Here is a 13,883-nt window from a genome sequence, read left to right as displayed (position 1 = left end):
AGGAAGGTGTGGTGTATTATGAGCTTCTAAAACCAGGTGAAACCATTAATACTGATCACTACTGAAAACAAATAATCAATTTGAACCACGCTTTGATCGTGAAACGACCAGAATGTGCCAGAAGACACGGCAAAGTAATTTTGCTTCATGATGAGGAACCATCACACACTTCAAAACCAGTTAAAGACACATTAAAAGATCTTGCCTGGGAAGTATTAACCCACCCACCATATTCACCAAACCTTGCTCCGTCAGATTACCACTTGTTCTAATCAATGGCACACACACTTTCTGAGCAGCACTTCAAAACATACGAAGTAGTGGAAAATTGGGTCTCTGAATAGTTTGCTTCCAAACAAGAAAAGTTCTATTGGGACGGTATCCACAAATTACCTGAAAGATGGGGAAATGTGTAGCTAGCGATGGACATTACTTTGAATAAAGCGCTTTTGATGTTTCTCTTGAAATTATTGTGTTTTTTTTTTTATTACAAAATCCGCCATTATTATCCGGTACACCTAGTAAATACCATTTTCATTTCCTCATTAGTCTGCGGGAGGAAAACTCATTTGCAGAATCTCCAGTTAGGATATCAACTATGGATGGATTTTTAAGAAGTTTATCAGTACTGCTGTTTTATAACAAAGCATATATTTTCTTGAGTAATAAAGAAACAGTAATTGAAATGTCCTTATAAAACATGGTTTCTAACACATTAAATCTTCATTGTAACTGAAAATTCAAGTGCATATAACTTTAAGCTGCACTGAAGTCTGCTGAGATGGGTAAGAGTCCTAGACTGAGAATATGCAGAGCTGAGCTGAGAGGCTTGTTTTCCTGCTAACAGGTCATGTTTGACAACCCTCACCATCTCAGTGGTTCTGTTTCCTGTGTGGTAAATTGTTCTGACATGGAAGGTCCCTTCAACTCAGAAATTCCAGGAATATTTGAGTCTGCAGTATAAAACGGAGTTTCAGAGTCTGTCATTCGAATGAGATACTGACATTTTGGACAGTGATCTCTGACAAAAGTTATTTGAATGGGACTAGCTTTTCCTCGCATTCTAATCTCCACATGCCACATTTTATTTTTCTTTCCCCTTGCCTACAAAATGAAGTTGAAGATGTTCGTGTCAGACATACCATGCACTTTTCTTTATCTCTGTGTTCTCCAGGGAGGAGGGTCTCTGACTCCTTCGCCTTTATTCACTCAGTTCTTATGCCACCCTACATGATGATAGACCAGTGATGGCGAACCTTTTGAGCTCGGTGTGTCAGCATTTTGAAGAACCCTAACTTAACTCTGGTGCCGTGTCACATATAGAAATTTTTTGATATTTGCAACCATAGTAAAACAAAGACTTATATTTTTGATATTTATTTATTAAGAAAAAGCAACCAAAAAAATGAGTTCACATGTCACCTCTGACATGCGTGTCATAGGTTCGCCATCACTGTGATAGACACTACTTCCCAGTGCTAAGAGTGCTGTGCTTCTCTGAGGCAACATTTATTTCTACCCTGGGGCATGTTTACTTTCAGGACTTTGAGACAGGCAGTTTTCGACTTGGGGTTGCTAGAGAAAAAAACATGGAGAGGATTTAATGTAAAATAAAAACATCACTTGGAGTAGTGATTCTCAAGGGTGTTCTCTGGGAGAGGAATGGTAGCTGAAGGGGAGGTGGCAGGGTGGTCTGTCACAGCCTGGGAAAGCAGGGGGGTGGCAGTTTTGCCTTGTGGCCCTTCACCTAGATTCGTTGCCATTGTGAGCCCCTGTGACAGCTGGGTTAGAAGCATGTCACTCAGGTGTCCTGGGATGGCAAACAGCCATAGTTCTCCACCTTGGCTCCCTAGGCACCTATGCTCCGATTTACACAGGATCATATGCAGTTCCTGGAACACTACTGCTTTCTTCCTCTTCCTCACATTCAAGGATTGTATAAGAATGCAAGTGAGTGATGCAATAGGGATGCCCTTGAATCTACTTTAGCTCATACATTTAAAAATCATTTGCAAATTTATCATATTAGTGCAATTATTTGTGACCTATGTCCCAGTCCTCCAGAGCTTTAAAATTAATGGGATCTAACTTTAACTTACAGTGTTTGAAATTTTTGAAAACCTGGCCTTCTTAGTTTGGAGAAACGTCATTAGGACTATAGTTCTTAATAGGATTACAATTGCATTAATTATAGTAACATTTGTAATTAACTTCTCCCTAGCTCTTTGTAACTTACTTTTTTCTGTACATTAATTCCTTGAAATCCACAGGAACCCTGACATCACTGATTGCACAGTCAGGCTGCAGTGTCCTGTAATCTCAAAGCTAGTCCTCTAATCCCATGTGCTTTACATTTGGTTAAGCTGCTTACTTTGAATGGAGGGAAGAGAGAAAATGAGACTCATTTATTATTATTTCCTTTCCTCATGTCTATTGTTTCTGGTCACTGCTCACCCATTCTCTAGTTCTCATTCATATTCTTGCTTATACGTTTTGGTCCTTCACATTTCTTTTTTCCTTTTTTACCTCTCCCCCCTGCCCCCTCCTTTCTCTCAGTTTTACTTGCCATTTTATTTTGTGTCAACATAAGAACTTTTATTGTAAGGAGTTAATACAAATTTTTATATTTTTAAAAAATCGTGGGTAGGCTTACCTTGTTATAAAAGTGCTTAATTTAGGAAAGGAGTAAATAAAAGATTCCTTAACTGTAAGCAACCAATAAAAAGCTAGTCTAACCAGTAAAAAGCTGAGGAAGATAATATTACAGGAAAATTGTTTTGGGTATTTTTCAAAGGGTAATTTTTGAAGGTTTTAATGTGAAACACACTTCATATAGTTTTTACAATGGTTAGGTTAAGAGAATTCTTCCACATTTTTAAGGATATGGCCCATGTTCTAAATCCTAGTTTTGTATGTAGACCAGATAAATATTGAAGTGGTAACTAGAAGGATTCTGATGTAGGTAACTTTCAGATTTTAACATTTCTTAACCAACATTAATTGTAATTTCCTAAAACTAAGTTCTAAAAATAATGTTTGACCAGTCTTTGGATTAAAAGTAAGAATGCATCTCAAGCCCACATAATTTTTACCTTTTACTATATATTTAGAATCATTTTTGAAGGTATAGTTTTTCAAGTGGGTCACCTTTATGCCAGGTCTTAATAAGTCTTTTCAGTGAAATTTAGTTTTAGTGATAGGCTGGTTTGAAGAAGTGGAAAATGAACAACAAGCAGGAAATTCAGAACTGTGCTTGTTGGGTTAATAGTATTGTGTCGAATGTATTGAGATTATATATATATATATATTCATGTATATAAAGTGTATCCTGCTTTCTCAGCCTCCCCATACTAGTGTCACCCCTCCATGAAGCCTTTCCTGATCTTTCCAGGAAAGCTGACCACCCTCTATGGTTTCCCACTGTTCCTAGAAACATTGACCATACCGCCTGGGACACTTGTGCCCAGGTATTTCTTTACAAGTCTGTTTTCCTTGAGACCTTAAGTTCGTTTTTAGGGCAACAGTGATATGGTGGCTCAGGACAAAATCTTTTTTTTCCCCAGGGGATTATTTTGGAAATCTTTATGTGATAGTAAATATTGATAAAATTGTATTTCATATACCATTTAAACTCATCTAGAGCCGTGTGAAGCTCTTGTTTGAGTTAGGCATATGCACTGACATTAATGTATTGGGTTATGCTTATCAAGTGTCATCTTCCTTGTTTTTATTAAACACTAGAGGCCCGGTGCATGAAATTCATGCACAAGTGCAGTCCCTAGGCCTGGCCAGCGACCGAAGCACAAGCGTCTGGCGTGGAAGGGCAGGTCCCAGCTGACCTCTGGGTCCTGGGCAGCACCTGGGCTCCTGGGCCCTCGCACACCCTCCTCCGCCTGAGTTATCAGGCCCCTGCCCGGCTCCCTCAGTGGAGCTGGGCGGTGGCCCCACTCTCCACTGCCACCACTGGTCGCCATCTGCAGGGCTATCTGGCCCTGCTTGCACCTGCCTTGGCCTGGCATCGCCTGCTCACCTGCTCCACTATCCCACTGTGGTCCCGCTCTCTTCAGGGCCCATTGGGGCTGGCAGTGCCTCCACTGCTGCCCGCTATGTTATGCGCTGCCTCCTGGTGGTCAGCGCACGTCATAGTGAGCAGTCGAACTCCTGGTTGAACTCCCGGTCGAGGGGACAATTTGCATATTAGGCTTTTATTATATAGGATTTTTACACTGAATTTATTGTTGCCATTTGTACAGAAGGGCAATGGTAGCGCCTATGTAAGAGAGTGTGAATTTAAAGCCAATAAGGAAGCTCCAGATGCCCCCTTCCCGAACCTCCTCCATTTCGGTTTGTGCTGCCTGCAGTGCAGATGTGTTCAGCTCACCATTGTGACGAGATGAAACACAATAAGGACCGGTAGACATATTTTAAAGTCCACAGATGGGACAACTCTCTAACTTTCTCTGCCTCCCATGTGAATAATGGCAGGAGGACACTTGAAATTTTCATTCCTGATTTAAAGTGGTAATTTGAGCTTCAGTTTTTAAAAGTTAAATGTGGCTTACAAGTTCCTTATGTCATGTATTTTAATGTTATTTTGTAGCAACTTGAATCTATTGCCAGGTATGTTGTCTCTGCTTCCATTCCCTGGTGCAGTAATCTTGGGAAGAGTGGTTTGAGCCTGAGCAATGATTAAGTTCTTCATTGCTGCCATGGTTGCTTTACATACTGAAACCCGAAGCAGGCATGGCTGTATGTGTAAACACTAAAGTCTTGGAGCTGCTTAACAAATTTAGAGTTCAGGAATGCCTGTCCTAGCAAGACAGCCAGTGACCTGAGGAGTTCTCTTAAGGGTCTGTGCTAATGTGGAGTCATTGATGTGAGACTGCCTTTACCTTTGAGTGTTTTGATGTACACTTGGTATACATTGTGAAAAATAAATTGACACCAAACAATCTCTCACTGTCATAAAAAGTATATCTGCCTACAAAAGATTCAGTTAAAACATAAAATTAAATGCTTATGGTAATTTGCCTCCAGAAGATTTCTCTATTAGGGTAAGAAGACATGTGGATTATTTGTTATATGTAGCCTTTGTTTAATATGATGTGGATTATTTGTTATATGTAGCCTTTGTTTAATATGATGACCTTAAAATAATTGCCATTATTTGTTGTACCAGAAATGCTGTGCAAATGGAAGAAAAAGTTGCCCAAGAATGTTTATTCCAACAAATGTTTTCAAATGTGTATTTCAGCAAATGCTTTCAACTTTCTGTCTTCCAGAGTTCTGGATCACACATAAGTTTTACATCATCATAATTATAATGTAGAACCTGTTTTTGTGCAGTAAGAGTTTTGCTATTAAATTATCCTTACACATCTAGGGACTTAAACTTTGTATTATGGCCCTATTTTAGCTTCCTGCCCAACCCACCTGACTATCAGGTAAGGCGTTGGGTTCTTCATGCTTTGTTAAACTCTGGACATGCATGCTGATGGCGTCAGTACCTTTGTAGCCTCTGTTAACGCTTTGATTCATGCTTTGAATCTGTCTTTTTGTTGTTAATCCTCATTGGAGAATATTTTTTCCATTTATTTTTAAAGAGAGTGAAAGATGAGGGGAGAGTGAGAGAGAAACATTGATTTGTTACATTGATTGGTTGCCTCCTGCACACAGCCCAGCTGGGGCTGGGGGTTGAACCTGCAACCCTCAGTGCACAGGCTGAAACTCTAACCATTGAGCACACCAGCCAGGACTGAATTCTATCTTTTTGGACAGTGATTCTTAACATTCTTTCTGTATTTTAATATCTTTTCTAGGTATCATTGTTGGAGGTAACATTTAAATTCTTACTACTTGATGAAATCTTAGTAGCTAAAATTGGCACTTGAATTGTAATGATTTTGTGTTTTTGAGTCAATTCTAGTATTTCCCCTAACATTTTCCAACCTAGACTTGTGACAAAGCTGTTTCTAACATTGAACCCAATTTCTTTATTTTACTTTGCTTTCTTCTTTTAAAATGAAAATATTTCAAGGCAGGCTCACATTTTAGTGTGAATTTTAGAGAATCCTTGCTTTCTTGACAGGTACCCCCATATGAGGAATGATATTGAATGTCGTAGAGACAAACTTCTGACTACATTTTTGTTTTTCTTTGTAATTAAGTCATTAAAATACCTATGGAGGATATGTCAAGTAATAGCTCCAAGCATTTTTGTTGAAAAACAGATTTATTGAGCATTCCTTTCTGATATTCTTAAATGATACTACAATTGATGTGACTACATTTCTCAAGTGAGGTTATCTGCAGTGCATTTGCTCTTTTTTTCTTCTTGCTTGAATTTCTGCCAGTCTTCTGCCCTCTGCCCCCAGTCCCCAACATCATGTTAGATTGATCTACTAGGAAGCTTTCCAGGAGGCAGACTCAGAGTTTAGGGTTCAGACAGGTCTTCTGAATGTGTCCTTATAGGATTGAGACTTTGTGAAGTGAAAGCAGTTAGTAAGGGACCAAGAAACCTTGGCATGATGCTTCCTCCGGTGGTGATGGAAGTGGTTGGTCACATGTTAAAGAAACAATGAACGGCCATTAAAATCAGGTGTGAGGAATGAAGTATTGAGGGAAAATCTTGCTGGTTATGGCGCCTTTAGAACAAAAAGCAATTAAAAGGGGGAAAAAATAAACAATAGGTGTCCCGAGTTGCCGGCCCACTGCTGCCTCTGTGATATTCTAAGGCTGATTTGTACAGTCCACTTTAGTTTTAGGAGCCGAAGGAGAACAGATTGGTGTGTGTGTAGAAACGTAATTAATAAATACATATTTTGTAGGTGGGTTTATTTCTGTCAGTTAACATATGTGCTTGTGTTTCAGGGTTGGTTCTTTTCTGTTTGTGAATGACCATTTTCATTGACTTCTTGACTTGCTGACTGACTGGGCTCTCTATGTGGATGGGATGTTTTTCCCTCAGCTCTAATGATATGCAATACAGTTAGCACTGTGGGGCTTGGAGAAGATTTTTTGCTCTTGAACATTCAAAACACATTGAATATTGATTCAACTAGTATAGCAATTACTGTACAAAACATGACTGTTTTTTTCACATAGGTTATTCATTATTATGAATTCACAATATGCATTTAATAGTGAATCATATAAAAAACTAGCTTTTGGTTCAAACTTTGTAATATATAATTGTTTTAACTAATGAAATCATTTACTAACATTCTTCAGTGGATTAGATCAAATGTAAAACCCAGCTCAGAAGCAGTTTTTTTTTGTAGCTGATTTATAAATAAGTGCTGAAAGCCTCAGGCTTAAAATTGAATTTGTTTTAACAGGGCTGAATTTTTTGTGGCACTTGTAAGTAACAACTTAGATGTTTATTAAAGATGGTTAATAAACCCACTGAGACATATTTGACTATTATTTAGAGGAAATGAAATGTGAATTTACATTTAAAAAGGAAAAGATAAAAGATATCAGAAATAGAACATTTGAGTATGCCTCATTCTATACAATAGGCAATCTTCTTTTTCATTCTAGTATTAAAATTGCATATCTCTGTTTTAATCACTGCATCTTTATCACTGTCTCTTTGGTGGTGTCATGTTATTATCAGTTGATCTGGTCACACTGAGCATCTTTCTTCCCATCTGTTCTATTAATGCTTCCTCCTTTAATTTCTTGTTATGTGGAGTGAAATGATGTAAAAACTAATGTTTCCACTCTCTTTTTCTTTCAAACTCTGTTATTGTGGTTTCTTTTTTTCCTTCCTTTCTCTTCAATCCAGCCGCAAAAGGTGATGAAATTCATAGTAGCCACAAAATAAATCAGTATTCATTGAGGAGCCATTCTTTTTTATCACAGTGCCAGGCATCAGTGCTAACCAGAAGGGACCAAACAAAGAGACAGTCTGCAAGTGCAACTGTGGTCCCTGCCTCACGGTCCCTCCATAAACACAGCATGTCCACTTCAGCTCGTTTCCCCTCCTCAAGCCTTAGTTCCTCTCCTTGGCTTCCCAAAGATACGCCATCGTGGAGACGTCTTTTTCAGTTTATTCTTTATTTTGTCAAATTCAAGTTTGTTTTAGATAGTAACAATATTTCTAACTGCACATATAATGGGTAATGATTTTCAGTATGTATGTGTTTTTCTGTGGTCTATAGAGTTATCGAGTTAATTTGAAACAGGAATTCTGTTTGAAAAAGAATTTTTATGTATATATTTATTTATTAAACTTATTGGGGTAACATTGGTTAATAATATAAATAATTTTTTTAGATATAACAATAAAAGTTTTATTTTGCTAGTCCATTTAAAAAAAAGATAATTGTTCTGTGTCTGTGGTTGCTTCAGTTTCTTTCCTTTCATTGTTGGCTAGATATAATGAGGGACTTTTATGTTGTTTCCTACTTTGTACTATATTTTCAAATTTTTAAAAAACACGCAGTCTTGTTAGGTCTGCCACTCTTTAATGAATCATTGGATTGGAAAATAATTCATTATATCATCAGACAGAGATATGTTCCTTTATTTGCATGTAGATAGTGAAGATGAATAATTTATCAAATGTTATTAGTGCAGGCTGCGTAATACTGGTCACAGCAGGATATAATGAAACTTGTCTCACGCTCCTATGAAAATAGCATGCCTTTGCATAGTCATTATTGAACTTTTGGCATTTCTCAGAGAACTATTATGTTATCAGTGCCAATCTTGCTCACCTCTTCATTAACTGGACTTCTGATTGAAGAGTTCAACTTATCTTGAAAATCTGTGAAATCTGGTATGGCAAATGCTTGCTTGACTGTAGCTATGTTTCTACATCAGAGCAAGAATTTTCAGATTGAATGAAGGCTGTAATGTTTCTTATTAAAGTGAGTAGTGCAAAAGGGCTATGACTGATAGTTTTATTACTTCTGGTCATGAAAAGCTGTGTATATAAGAGATGTTTAAGCACTGTATCTTTCTGAAATAAGGGGCGAAGAAAGATGCATATAATTGCTTAGTATCTTATATCTGTAGTAATTATGTATTTGAAGTTATTTTAAATAATTGCTTTTAAAAAGGTGGCTTTGATTTGCTGTGGCATGATTGTGTGGATGTCAACACATCTCTTCACAAGTAGTGATCAAGCTGGATAAATGGTTAAGACGAACCACTTTAGCCCTAGGTAGTTTGGCTCAGTGGATAGAGTGTCGGCCCGAGTACTGAAGGGTCCCAGGGTTCGATTCCGGTCAAGGGAATGTGCCTTGGTTGCAGGCTTGATCCTTGGCCCTGGTCCGGGTGCCTGTGGTCTGGGCGGATGCCAGAGACAACCAATCAATGTGTCTCACATCGATGTTTCTCTCTCTCTCTGTCTCTCCCCCTCCCTTCCACTCTCTCTAAAAATCAATGGAAAAATATCCTTGGGTGAGGATTAACAAAAACCAAACCAAAGCAAAAAACAAACCATTTCAGCACTTTGGAAATCAACCGAAAGTATTCAGCAAACTGAGAAGTGTTTATTCGTGAAAACCCCTGAACTTTGAGTAAGAACAGTGTGAGCTTGTGGTGTTTATTCCTTGGGCTTCTCGCATTTTCCTTCCTTACTTTACTCAGCCCTGTGGGCAAGAATGTTCAACAGGGCAGAGCAGGCTATGAAAACCAACAGCTTTACTGTTGCTCTCAAGACATCTGGAGAACGGTCAAAGTGGAGATTTTGATGGCAAGTGACTGAGGGTCGTGTTTCTACCCCACTGATATTGTGGGCCTGTTTGGCACAGAGTGGACAGGTGGACTAGCCAGGGATTTAACAGGGACTTGTGGGAGGTGAGACAGTGATGGAAAGCTTGATAGAAATCTTTATAGACTGTAAGTTGACTGGAGGTTGTGCACATGCACAGCAGAGATTGGAGTGTGCCCACCCCACCCACACTTACCTGCCTCTGCAGCCTGCGTGCACATCAGAGGAGATGGAAGAGGACCCAGGAAAGCCCAATAGAAAGTAGAAGTTGGGTCAGACTTGAAAATGATACTAGCTCTGAATGCCCTTGCCAGCTCATACAGAGATCCATCAGTAGATAGGAGAAATCTCACTGGTTCATGGTGTTGGAACAAATGTGTGACCAGTCTTACTCAGCAAACAGCTATGCAGATACAGAGTTGACCACTGGGAAGTCATGCTTGAGGGAAAAACCAAACCTAATAAAATTAAGAAGGGACATTAACGATCGTTCATATTGTGGAGAGATAGGCTTCATAGATCTAGTCCAGTTAAGTACTAAACAAAAACAACCTTTTGGAGTAGGTGGGGAAATCTGAATTGAGTTGCTACAATATATTAACTGAAATGTCCACTATTCAACAAAGTGTGATGATACATCCAAAGAAACAAAGTATAACCATTTTGAGAGAAAAAAATTCAGTCAGTACCAATTGTCTTTGACCAAAATTATTGGATTTAGCGCTAAGTGTAACCATGCTAAGTCATTTAAGGAAAGGGTGTTGACAGTGACTTGAATACAGAATGACAAAAAGCTAGAAATTATAAAAAGAAATCTAGAGTTAAAAAGTACATAACTGAAATGAAATAGTCATTAAAGGGGCTCAATTGCAGATTTGTGGCACAAGAAAGCAATAAATTTGAGGATAGACCAGGACAAAATTAACCATCTGAAAAACAGAAGAACATGAACAGGACAACCTGTGGGACAACTTGTAGCACAACAACAAGTGTATTATGGAAGTCACAGAAGGAGAGGACACAGGAAAAAAAATAAAGAATACTGGATGAAAACTTGCCAAACTTTATGAAAAACATCATGGATCCAAAAAGCTACGTGAATTGCATGTAGGAAAATCACAGAGATCCACACCTAGACACATCATACTCGTACTATTGAAAGATGGAGAACATTTTGGAAGCATAAGAAAAAAGTGACACTTTATATACAGGCGAACAACAGTAAAATTAATGATTGGCTTCTCATCAGACCTAAGAGAGGTCTAAGGCAGTGGAATTTTTTGTGCTCATAGGAAAAAAAAACCCTGCCAACTAATAATTCTACATCCAGCAAAGGTATCCTTCACAAATGAAGGGGAATGAAAATATTTCCAAATAAATAATTTGTAACTATAAAATTTCCTTTACAAGAAATAGTAAAAGTTCTCCAGGCAGAAAGGAAGTGGTACCAAGTGATAACTAGAATTCTCAGGAGGAAATGAAGAGTGCTAGAAATGGTAATTATGTGGGTAAATGTAAGTAAAGTATTTTACAAATAGATATTTTTCTGTTTAAAAACATACAGATATAGTTTTTAGCAGTATATTTTTGGATTTACACAACTATGTATTTATATTTGTGATAACATATAACACAAAGGAAGAGGAGGGAAAAGAAATGGCCCTTGGACAATTGAACATCCATATGGAAAAAATGAACTTAGACCTTTACTATACACAAAAAGTAACAAAGATGATCCTAGACCTAAACATAAGAGTGAAAACAGTGAAACTTCTATTAGAAAATGTAGGAGAAATTTTTGTGCCCTTTGGCTAGGCAAAGAATTCTTAGGTATAAGAGCAAAAGCATGAGCTATAAAAGATAAAATTTATAAAGTGAACTTCATTCAATTGAAAAACATTTATACCTTTTCAGAAGGGATAATCATGAATGTGAAACTATAAGCTGTAAACTGAGAGAAAAATAAAATCATATATCTAAGTTCTTATAAGCTGAATATATAAATAATTCTTACAACTCAGTAATGAGACTAATCCTCCGATTAAAATTTTGGCAAAATACTGGAGTAGACATTTTTATTAGTGAGGAACAGAACCAATAGTGTGTGTGTGTGTGTGTGTGTGTGTGTGTGTGTGTGTGTGTGTATTTATAAAGAGATGTATTATAAGGAATTGGCTCACAATTATGGATGCTGAGAATTTCCCAAGATCTGAAGTGAGCAAGCTGAAAACCCAGGAGAGCTGGTATATGGTTTTAGTCCAAATTGAAAGGCCCGAGAATCAGGAGAGCTGATGGGGTCTGCAACTGGGCAGCCATGAGAACTAAGAGGAGTTGATATTTCAGTCTGAGTCTGAAGGCTGGCAGAGACCAATGACCCAGCTCTATAGTCAGGAGGAGGAGGAGTTCCCTCCTATTCAGCACTTTTGTTCTATCTGGGTCTTCTATTGGTGGGGTAAGGCTCATCAGTGTTGGGGAGAGCAATTTGCTTTACTTAGTCTGCTGATTCAAATGTCAATCTCATCCAGAAACAACATCACAGATGCACTTCAAGTAATATTTGGCTAAATATCTGGGCATCCTGTGGCCCTTTCAAGTTGACACATAAATTAACTAGTACAACATTTTACCAAAAGGACATACAGTTGGCTAATAATCACATGAAAAGGTACTCAATGTCATAATTAATTATAGAAATACATAGTAATTCAAACCAGAATAATATACCACTACATGACCGCAAGAATGGTTGTTGCCAAAAAAAAATTACATTATGAGAAACCTGCCTACATTGCTGGTGGGCTATAAAGTGGTATCACCACTTTATAAAACAGGTTTTTTCTTATAAAGTTAAACATAAATTTACCACATGACCCAGCGATTCCACTTGTAGGAATCTATCCAAGAGAAATGAATACATACATCCTCATGAAGCCTTGTATGCAAATGTTCATAGAAACATTATTATAATAGGTATTAATTGGAAACAATCAAATGTCATCAGCTGGTCAGCAGATTAATAAAGTGTGGTATATTTGGTATGGGCACAGGGATAGACCATAAATAAGCTTGAGGGAATTCGGGGGCAATAGACATGTTCTAAAACTGTTCTTGTGGTGATTGTATGACTGTACAGTGGGGCCTTGACTTACGAGTTTAATTCGTTCCGTGACAGAGCTCGTAACTCAAATTACTCGTATGTCAAATCAATTGTGAACGAGTGAGACACGTGATGCTGGGCTGATGTTGTGGCGTTCACTGTGACGTTTGCTGCGCCAACTAGCAGTGGGGTATCTGAAGCTGGCTCGTAATCCGAATTTTAGCTCTCAACTCAAAGCAAAAAATCGGCCGAGAGACGGCTTGTATCTCGAAAAACTCGTTAGTTGGGACACTCGTAAGTCAAGGCCCCACTGTATATGTTTATTTATAACTAGGGGCCTGGTGCACAGATTCGTGCACAGGTGAGGTCCCTCAGCCTAGCCTGCCCCCTCTCGCAATCTGGGACCCCTCGGGGGTATGTTGGATTGCTGGTTTCAGCCCAATCCCCTCAGGCCAGCCCGGGTTGTGGCTGAACAAGCTCCCTGACCACCAGGGGGCAGCTCCTGCATTGAGCATCTGCCCCTAGGTGGTCAGTGCTCATCATAGTGACAGGTCAACCAGTCTTTCAGTTCTAACGGTCACTTAGGCTTTTATATATAGACTAGAGGCCCGGTGCACAAAAATTTGTGCACTGGGGGCGGGGGGAAGGTCCCTCAGCCCGGCCTGTGCCCTCTCGCAGTCTGGGATCTCTCGGGGGATGACCACCTGCTGGCTTAGGCCTGCTCCCCAGGGCATTGGGCCTAAGCTGGCAATCAGACATGCTTCTGGCAGCCCGACAGCCCTCAGGGGATGTCCACTTGCCAGCGGGGAGCAGACCTAAGCTGCAGTCGGACATCCTTAGTGCTGCTGAGGAGGCGGGAGAGGCTCCCACCACCACCACTGCTGTGCTGGCAGCCGTCAGCCTGGCTTGTGGCTGAGCAGAGCTCCCCCTGTGGGAGCACACTGACCACTAGAGGGCAGCTCCTGCATTGAGCGTCTGCCCCCTGGTGGTCAGTGTGTGTCATAGTGACCAGTCATTCCCAGTCTTTCTGCTGTTAGGGTCAGTTTGCATATTACCCTTTTA

At 39.2% G+C, this 13,883-nt stretch overlaps 1 protein-coding gene across 6 annotated transcripts in view; it reads left to right on the top strand.

The window, feature by feature from the left end:
- CDKAL1 (CDK5 regulatory subunit associated protein 1-like 1) overlaps nt 1-13,883 on the top strand; it is a 645,197-nt gene that overhangs the window by 204,619 nt on the left and 426,695 nt on the right. The window lies entirely within an intron of this gene.

This window comes from Myotis brandtii, unplaced genomic scaffold (assembly GCF_000412655.1).
Source record: "Myotis brandtii unplaced genomic scaffold, ASM41265v1 scaffold311, whole genome shotgun sequence".
NCBI lineage: Eukaryota > Metazoa > Chordata > Mammalia > Chiroptera > Vespertilionidae > Myotis > Myotis brandtii.
Note: the sequence above shows the minus strand (reverse complement) of the source record. Positions and strands in the feature narration are given on the sequence as shown.